The 10,000-nt window shown below is 42.4% G+C and overlaps 1 pseudogene; it reads left to right on the forward strand.

Annotated features, from left to right (window-relative positions):
- LOC123158318 (ATP synthase subunit alpha, chloroplastic-like) overlaps positions 1 to 3,205 on the forward strand; it is a 4,428-nt pseudogene extending 1,223 nt beyond the window's left edge.
- Positions 3,206 to 10,000: the final 6,795 nt, after the last annotated feature.

Here is a 10,000-nt window from a genome sequence, read left to right on the forward strand (position 1 = left end):
ACCTGGGCCCTGTACACACCGCCCGTCACACCCTGGGAATTGGTTTCGCCCGAAGCATCGGACCAATGATCACCCATGACTTATGTGTACCACTAGTGCCACAAAGGCCTTTGGTGGTCTTATTGGCGCATACCACGGGGGGTCTTCGACTGGGGTGAAGTCGTAACAAGGTAGCCGTAGGGGAACCTGTGGCTGGATTGAATCCTTCGCGATGGAAATGCCCTTGCCTACTTGACTAAACTAAGGACCTCAACGGTATAAACATGTAGATTTTCTACTTTTCCATTTTCCTTCTTGTTTATCAATCACCAATCAAGACAAACCAGGCACTACGGGTGAGACGTGAAAACACCCGATCCCATTCCGACCTCGATATATATGTGGAATCGTCTTGCGCCATATGTACTGAAATTGTTCGGGAGACATGGTCAAAGCCTGGAGAAAGAGCAAGAAAACGGATGCGCTAACGCGCAACGGCTTTCGCGCTAGTTGCTCAAAAAATCGTATAAAAATCAAGCAAGAAAACTAAAGAAAGCGTTAGCGCATTGGACTCGAAATCCAAATTGTGCTAGCTGACAAAGAAAAAACAGAATATAACAGAGAAATAATGGTTCTGACTGGTTGGTAAAAGGACTCTAAATCCTTTGAGTGGTTCGATTCCACAACAGAACAAAGAATGAAATGAATGAATGAAAGCCATGACCATGCCTCCAGTAGGAAGATCGAGGAACCGGTGCTGGCGCTCCTGGTTCATGGGATCCTAACCGCGATGGGGAGATTAGATATTATTCTTTCGTAAGTCCATCCAATGGAGATAGGTTGAGGAGAAAGAAAGGAGAAAACTAAAGACAAAGATGGACAGTAGATTGACAGTATCCGAATCAAATAAGAAAAAAAATGTAGCTATTTCATCAAATCCCGATTGTGTGGGTGTGAAGTGGAAAAATCCCGTTCTGGCTGGCAGCGGGCATAGGACTGAAAATCCTCTTTCGCCGGGCCTTTTGGACTCGAAATCCAAACGGAGAGAGTGGTTCGAATCCACCTCAGAATGAACAATGAAAAAGGCGTCGAGCGGGTGCAAGCTCGAGGAGCTAGGAAGGATGGAAGAAAGCTTGACCGTTTTTTCACTGAACTACTCGAACTTTTTGTTCGAAAAAGCGGAAATAGCTCAGTTCGAGAGAGGGTTGAGCTTCATCGGTTAGTGTGCACCAAAGGATGAGGTTTCTTTCCCATCCTACAAATTGAAACCGTTCTAGCTTGATACTGCGATATCGTCAAATCATCCAACGGAGCATGGAAACCATTTCGGTGGCGGTAATGGCCTCCGGTAGTTTTCTACGGAACCATACCACTATGGTCATCTATATGATTAGACCGTGCCGCTTCACTAGACTTTCCTGAACCATCCATTTGATCCCCACGGTCGTGACGCCACTTTCTAAACAAAAGTTTCCAAAATCCAATGCGGAACCAAGCAGTAAGAGAAATTCATCATGGTAATTATTAGTCGAAAACCAAAGTGGAACGGAGAGAACGGAGAGTCAGTTACAATGAAAAAATTGTTGAGGAATCATGTTGAAAGAACAACATTCTGTGTCATAAATATCGTATATAGAGATTTTCATGTATCGACACTTTTGATTCAATTATGAAAGTACGTTGTACTGGACTTGCACCCCTAGTTACGCAGAAGTGCAAGCACAGAAGCGGATGACCGGACCTTACCAACATACTCAAAAAAGTATTCTATACTGGGGTCTGTGCTCTTGACAAGCAGTGTTTCCAGTCTAGCTGTGTCAAATCGGGTGTGAAGTGTCCTTCTAGGTTCTGGCTGGTAGAGTAGAGGACTGAAAATCCTCTTTAGTTTCACGCATGGGACTCTAAATCCCAATTGCGCTAGCTCTGTGGTTCGATTTCACAACAGAACGAACAATGAATGAATGTGGGCGGTCAACCAGGTAAGCCTGTGCCCAGGAAAGAAAGGACTAGGAGGGATTGAGAGAAGCTTTCATAGTGGAAAATGAAAAAAAAGCATATCGTTCTTAGAAATTGTGGAATTTGACTCAGTTAGAGCTATGGTTTAGCATCAAGAGGGAAGTTTTGTAAAAGCAACAGGAAGAATTGCTCAGATACCCGTGAGCGTATATAACTTGGGTCGTGTTATAAATGCTCTGGCTAAACCTATTGATGGGAGAGGCAAAATTGTAGCTTCCGAATCTCGCTTAATTGAATCTCCTGCTCCAAGTAGAATTTCCAAGCGTTCCGTATACGAACCTCTTCAAACAGGGCTTATTGCTATCGATTCGATGATCCCTATAGGGCGCGGTCAGCGAGAGTTCATTATTGGGGACAGACAGATTGGCAAAACAGCAGTAGCCACAGATACAATTCTCAATCAAAAAGGGCAAGGTGTAATATGTGTTTATGTAGCTATCGGTCAAAGAGCATCCTCCGTAGCTCAAGTAGTAACTACTTTCCATGAGGAGGGGGCCATGGAATACACTATTGTAGTAGCTGAAATGGCGGATTCACCTGCTACATTACAATACCCCGCTCCTTATACGGGAGCAGCCCTGGCTGAGTATTTTATGTACCGCGAACGGAATACTTTAATAATTTATGATGATCTCTCCAAACAGGCACAAGCTTATAGCCAAATGTCCCTTCTATTAAGAAGACCTCCCGGCCGTGAGGCTTATCCAGGGGATGTTTTTTATTTGCATTCACGCCTTTTAGAAAGAGCCGCTAAATTAAATTCCCTTTTAGGCGAAGGAAGTATGACCGCTTTACCAATAGTTGAGACTCAATCTGGAGACGTTTCTGCCTATATTCCTATTAATGTAATCTCCATTACATATGGACAAATATTCTTATCTGCAGATCTATTCCATGCCAGAATTCGACCCGCTATTAATGTGGGTATTTCTGTTTCCATAGTAGGATCCACGGCTCAAATTAAAGCCATGAAACAAGTAGCTGGCAAATCCAAATTGGAACTAGCTCAATTCACAGAGTGACAAGCCTATTATTCGCCTCTGCTCTTGATAAAACAAGTCAGAATCAATTGGCAAGGGGTCGACTATTAAGGGAATTGCTTAAACAATCCCAGGCAAATCCTCTCCCAGTGGAAGAGCAGATAGCTACTATTTATACCGGAACAAGAGGATATCTTGATTCGTTAGAAAATGAACAGGTAAAGAAATAGTTCAATCACCCCAGAATCGTTGAAATCCCCTCGAAATGGAGAGCGGTGCAAGTCTGACACTCTTTCTCTTGCTCTCTATCCTCTGTCTTTCAGATTTTCCCCTCGTAGCTGATATAGTGAAATATTATTATGTAAGGGAGCTAATCCACATGATTCAATGGTGAATTCTGATTTCCCCATAGCTGAACCAAAGGAGAAGAATAGAATAACTCACTGGTGCAGGCAGAGCAGCAAACCTTCGTAGAAAAGGGAGAGGGTATACCTAGAAATGATGAAATCAACCAGCACTGCCTTGCTAATTGAATAAAGGAAGATGCCGACTACTTTCTGAACAAAACAATGAGAGTCCCGAACAATGGGAGAATGGAGCTTCCCGTCTATGAACTAATCGCTAGACTATATCGTATCGAGCTCAAAGGTTTGTGCAACTTATCTATCAAGCCACACTTCTTTACTTCGAGATAGCGCATTCCACACTTCTTTACTTCGCTATAGAAGTAGGATCCTAGCCCACAATACAATCAGCAGTTTACTTAACTGATATAAAGAGTTTCCCCTGCCTGCCCCTACTATCAATTGATAATACATAAATGATCCGGGGCTAGTGTTGGGTAGCCGGGCCCACTAGAATTCAAGTGCTTCTTATCGATTCAATACGCCCTTAACGGATCCCCGTGCTTTATCTCCATTGGGTGGAGCAAGACCCTTGTCCTATCTTTTCTTTACAGAGCAATAGAAATGATGGTTGCCCCTCGCTGCACTGACCAATGATATCTCAGAAGAGAGAAAGACTTCTATAACTTGCCAATGATATCTAGTGGGCAGTACGAACTCCAGGCATACTGTACTTGACCACCCTACTTTGCTTTGTCCCTATTAGGCGAAATCAATACTTACTTTCAATTGGTAGAGAGGAAGAAGAGAACTGACACTAGTAATAGGTTGATGACTTCTCTTAACAGAACTGACACTAGTAATAGGTTGATGACTTCTCTGACTTAATAGCTGGCCGACTTCTCTTCATGGATCACCGTTCTATATAGTTAGGCGCAGCATCGCGTTTAACCACCTATCCCTATTCCCTCAATCGATACCGTCCAACTATCCTTTTATTGGGACAACAGCATACTTCTCGTTAGGGACAATAGTTCCTATACTTAACTAACCTCTGTGCGCAATCACTGTTTGACACATCATTCTTTCAGCTTTTCGTTCTTGACGACTCTGTTTGACGGAGCCTGACCTTGAACTAGCTTTTTGCAACACAAACCACTATCTTTACTTTCCTTTAGCAATAGTATCTAACTATCAATTCATAAGAGTCAAACGGGTGGGTCCATCCCATCTATCGACAGGTCCTGATACCGGATCTGGGAAACAAGCAATACTCGCCGCAATTTTAATGAAAAACAGACCTATCTTCTCTTGAAAGACTGTCCTTTCCTCGCTTGTTATTGTGATATCAATGAAAGAAAGCTGGATACTGACTTCTTCCCAAGAGCTCTATCAGCCCTGAATTCCTTAGCCATATGACTCTTCCTTAGTTTCCTAATGCTGGTGGCCCTAGCTAGTGGTGAGACGGGGCATATACTATTCTCGGTCGTATAACGAAGAGGTTGCCTAGTTTGAAGCGAACATTGTACTTGATCTCTCGTCCTATCACAAACAAGTCTCTTCCCCCGAGTCCTAGTAGACTAGTCCAAGTAGTCCGGGACAATAGCATCCCGTCTCTTCACTGACCCCTGGCACACAATCACTAGATGACAAAGCAAGACAAACCTCTCTTATCCTTCTCGGCTAGAAGTTACAAGTTTCCTGTTTCGGTTTCGGCTTGAGGGAAGTGCCTGGAATTGATTCAATTCTTATCTCCGATTTCGAACTCCGGCTGGATTCTTATGACCAAGAGCTATTTTATTGGTCAGAAGAATGGAAGGACAACGAGAAGATGGTTCGGTTGCTCCTGCTGGAATATTCCATTTATTTAATACTCCGACTCGCGTAACCCCGAATGGCAATGTTGTTATTGCGGTTGGTCAGATCAATAAGACAACAAGGGAGTCAGAATATTCTGATAATAGCAAACATGGCTTTGGAATCTATGGAAGGAGCCTTCAATGCTTCTCCAGTGTCAACCATTAGTCGATAACAGAATGAAATGCCACAATTAAGTTGAAAAAGAGAGTCATTAAAAAGAGGCATGCTTGAAAAAGAGTACAGATAATGTGTTATGGATGTGAGGAGCCTCACCCAGTACTTTTCTTACTAAACTAAAAAACTCTACTCTCCTTTCACAGCCAACCCACCCATTGCTTTTTCGAGCTCGATAAAAAGGGAAGTTCACGTGCCAATCCTTACCATTGGTAACTGTAATTACCAAGCCTAATCTTTCACTGAATACCGAGTAAAGCAAGCAAGAAATAGGGAAGGAGCAGTAGTTTGGTGCTTCTCTAGGTTCTTGTCATGAAATTTATCGTATGATAATGAATCGAGTTTCGAAACACGGTTGTTGTAGGGAGTTATTTCTTTCTTAAAGGAAGGCTCTCTGCTCCATTGGGTGATGATTCAATGGTTCTATTCATCCTATTCCTAGGTCGATACGTTAACTTGGGTTTTGTTTACCAGTTGGTTAGGTCAACTTGTGGCATAGCTGTATTGGACGCGATACGGTGAACGAGTCCCTTTTTGCTTTCCGATACTTTCTTGAAGGAATAGCATCTGAGTACAATAGTGTAGAGTTCCCCGCACTAAACATTGCAAAGAATCTAAAAGAGGTGAAAGAGCTATAAAGAACTAAGGAAGAAGCCATTTGTAGCACTAAGAGGAAGATGTCTCACAACCAGCCTACGGATAATACATGTCGATATAGGAATGAAGCATGCATAAACTCGTAAGTCAATAGTGAATTTGGTTGCATCGAAGGCGGATAAATTCAATAATGAGGGCCGCCCGCAGATATTAGCAATTCGTCTTCACTAAGAGCTAACGACTAGAAATCTAGCAAATAGGACGCTTTGTCAATTGAATTAGTAAGTTATCCTGGTCTAGAGGGTGTTCTTCCTCCCCACTCCAGAGGCTAAACCAGTTAGAAAAGCGTCCCCCGGGAGTTTTGCAGTAGTAGATGACGTTCCTGGTACTAGTAGTCCATACAACTAAGATTTGCATGCATGGTGGGTAACAGCATTGTATCTATCTTTTGCAGTCTGTAAATACGTATCCCAAAGTTGTAGACTGCTTCTTAAGGGCTGGGTGTCAAAGTCCTCAGTGGGTGGTTTGGTCCTTCAAATGCCTATCTATTGTAGTAGTCCCCAAAGGCGGAGCTTTATTAGTTGTAGGTGGACGGACCTCAAGTCCTTTCCTTTCTCTAACGCTAATACCGCGGCCTGTCATGATTGCTGTCAAAGATGAAGGGCATACTGTAGTCATAAGATTGCGTGTCGTGTCGTTATTCTGTATCGTGTACAGATTCTCATATGTGTTGTCATTCCAGTACAGCTAATCCATGAACAGCTAACCATCGTACTGTCAAAATGGGATAGGTTCGATCTATGGTCATGGAAGGCCTCCTAAAAAGATCTACTAAATTCATCGAGTTGTTCCAAAGAGTCAAAGCGCCCAGTTATTAAGAAAATCCCTTGTCGGCTTTCCGTGAAATATTCGTTTGGCCGAGGACTTCCATAGCTGTTCCTATTTCAACTAGGTAGGCCTTCGGTATTCATGCTTCCTTCTATCAAGAGCATTGTGGCAGTACGAAATCCTTCCTTAGCCTTGTTTATAATTTTCACCGGGCATATCCGATTTTTGGACACTTGCTGCATCCCTTTTCTTGCTACATTAGCTTAACCGTTCGCTTCTTTCCATTGCTTCAACGCTTGTTTCAAGCAATAGTCAAGAGTTACTAAAGTAGTTTTTCCTATTCAAAGCTATAATCTGTGACTAATATGCACACAACAATAAAGACTGTTGTTTTTTCTAGTGAGAAATCGAGTACTGTTTTTACACAGCTATAGCGTCTGAGAATTTTACAGAAAAGCAAGGTTCAAAGCCCACGGAGCGGTAGGTCGACATTCCTTCTTCTTTCCAAGCTTCTGGTGGTATCTATACCTTTCGAGACCAAGCCCTGCTACAATTCATTGCTGGAAGAGACTGCTAGATTTCTTTTTCATAGTTCACTTTAAGGTTGTAGATAATGCTCTATCAAAGAGCGCCAGCGTACGTGCTCGAAAGCATTAGTCAACTAGCTACTTGTCCTTGCTTTTCTCTAGTGTGCCCCTTCATTCAATCTCTAACTCAATGTCTACCCACATACCTTTCCTTTCTGAATCAGGAATAGCCGACTCAGGGTAAATGCTTTTCCCAGCTCAAAGGCGATGACTAGTAGATCCGGGGGTACCTAGAAAGCGAACAAATGTTCCCATGGTCATGATTGTTGACTAAACAACCCTTTCTCTGATTCCCCTTGCCGACTTTGAACGAACTCATGCTTGAATGAGAACAAGCGATTTGCGACTTTGGTCCATGAATTATAAGATCATGAACAACCGATTATGCGACATCTCTCTTAGCTTATAGAAAGAGCGGAAATACTACAACCGATATTGTGACATCTAATCCAAACAGCGTATGAGCGACAACCCTATTCTTTCTTTCCTTCCTTGCTTATTTATTCTATTATTCAGCTTGCTGTTGCAAATAAGTAAAGTAGTTTGAAGTTCTCTCATATGCATTTGCATTTCATTTAGTGTTGAATATCCAAGAAAAATGAAGGCTGGCAACGCGCCCTCCCTTCTGCTACCAATCAAAGCGTGGAACTAAATCTCCTATTTTTCCAAGTGAAAGCCGGGCTGACGAATAACCAACCCGCAATGAATTAGGAGGGTATAGTAATGCTATGAATAACCCAGTATCGAATACTGGTAATAATATAAGCAGAAGAGCGTTCTCCCGTGCTTCCAGACATGCTGAGCTCTACCAATTTTTGTACATTCAAAATGGGGAATTGATTCCTTCTCTAGATAGGGCGGGAAAACTAGACTATATAAGAGTTGATACATAAACGCACATATAGTAAGTATTTTGATCTTCCTGCGAGACTGTTCTTTTCGCTGGAGAAAGAGAACACTTCTTTTCACAGGATTTCTGTAAGAATCAATAGGGGCCGCGTATTGGTTACCAGCTATCGGAACACACTATACGCCTTTGTCTCGCTTTCCTTCGAAAGTTCTTTATTATCCCTTAGCTACTAACCCCTTTCACTCTGCTTTTGGTAAGGAACTTATGAACAGTCTTTGCTTGAGCAACTTCTTTTGTGGACAGCCTTTCTTAAAGTGTTCTCTCTCTTCTTTTCACAGGCAGAGGTACCAACCTATGTTTCTAAGGAAGACGGAGGGTAGGGCTAGTCACCCGCCGCTCTCTTACTCGTTACTCGCTTTTTGGTTGTCCATCTTTTGTACTCTTAGGTAGGTCGTCTTGAACTTGGGTTGGGGAGAACAATCTTTAGGAGGACTTACTTTCCGACCGAACAGTGTGAGTGCAATGGCTAACAAAAACACTATTTACTATCTTCTGCTGGTACCGGCCTACTCTTCATTGATACAGGCTTCTGCACTTTTTCATGAAGACAAGCAAGAGCTATCATCTGTCTTGGAGTTCTACCATGAAGAAAGAGGATCTAATAGCTAAGAAATATTTGCAGCAGCTAATGAGCTGACAGAGCAAATAGGAAGGTACACAGAGATTAAAGACATTCATGTTATTACAAAAGTATGTTTCCAATACTGGGAGAATGATTATGCTGGTATGAAGAACCTCATGTCTTTGGTTGCCAGTATTAGCAGGATAGCCGCGCGTATTCAGCAGCCAGTTATATTGTCCAATAAATACTGGGTTACAAGCCAAGACTATTTTGTCAAGGATCCTGTCAGAGTAACATTGTGGTATAAGCCGATTACCCCAGAGTATTTGCCTTTCTTTACCTATTTTATTATAGATTTATTGCTTTCACATGCCATGATATTTCTTCCTTTCTTATCGATTACGGCTAGAAAGAGAGGTTGGTGTGGTCCATACATCACTATCATAGATCCACTATGTACTGGTAACGTTAGCCTATTCGTAAATCCTCAGTACTGTACGTACTCGAGAGAAGTTGCTCCCTTCCATGACAAAGACTAGTTAAGTTTCACTATCTCCTTTCTCAACTCACTATATCCCACCTGCACAAGAGTAGTCAATAAAATCATAAAAGTAAGAAGGAAGCAAAGAAAAGGATCGGATGTGGCGGGATACGAAGTGCACCGCTAAGCCAATACGAATGTATACATACGAACCCACGCCAATACTAGTAGTAGGGGTATTGAACTCAATTAGAGGTTAGGGCTCGGTTTCCGGTTGACTTTTCGAATCCTATCCTCTGTTTCTGGTTAAACCAATTAAATAGGAGTATCCACCCAACTTTCATATGTTGTAGTTCCTATACGCTAACGGGTTCATCTTTGCCCTGCTTCCTTGGCATTGAGGCTCACACCTCTCCTTAGTCAAATCTAGTTGTAGTAAAGTATAGAGATTTGAAAGTAGCTGGATGCCAAGAGCACTCTTATTCCTCAGCAAAGGGCTCGCATCTTTATCCATCAATACGAGACGAGCTATCCTACGAACTAAGAGAAAATAAATACGTGATATGGATATACAGAGCCTGGATTCCCCTTTTGACGGCTTAAATAGCGGCTCAGCACATTTGGATTTAGCGGGTAGCGATTTGGCTGCTCCTATCCCAAAGATAAGAATATGACGGATCCC

Source organism: Triticum aestivum, chromosome 1D (assembly GCF_018294505.1).
Source record: "Triticum aestivum cultivar Chinese Spring chromosome 1D, IWGSC CS RefSeq v2.1, whole genome shotgun sequence".
Lineage (NCBI taxonomy): Eukaryota > Viridiplantae > Streptophyta > Magnoliopsida > Poales > Poaceae > Triticum > Triticum aestivum.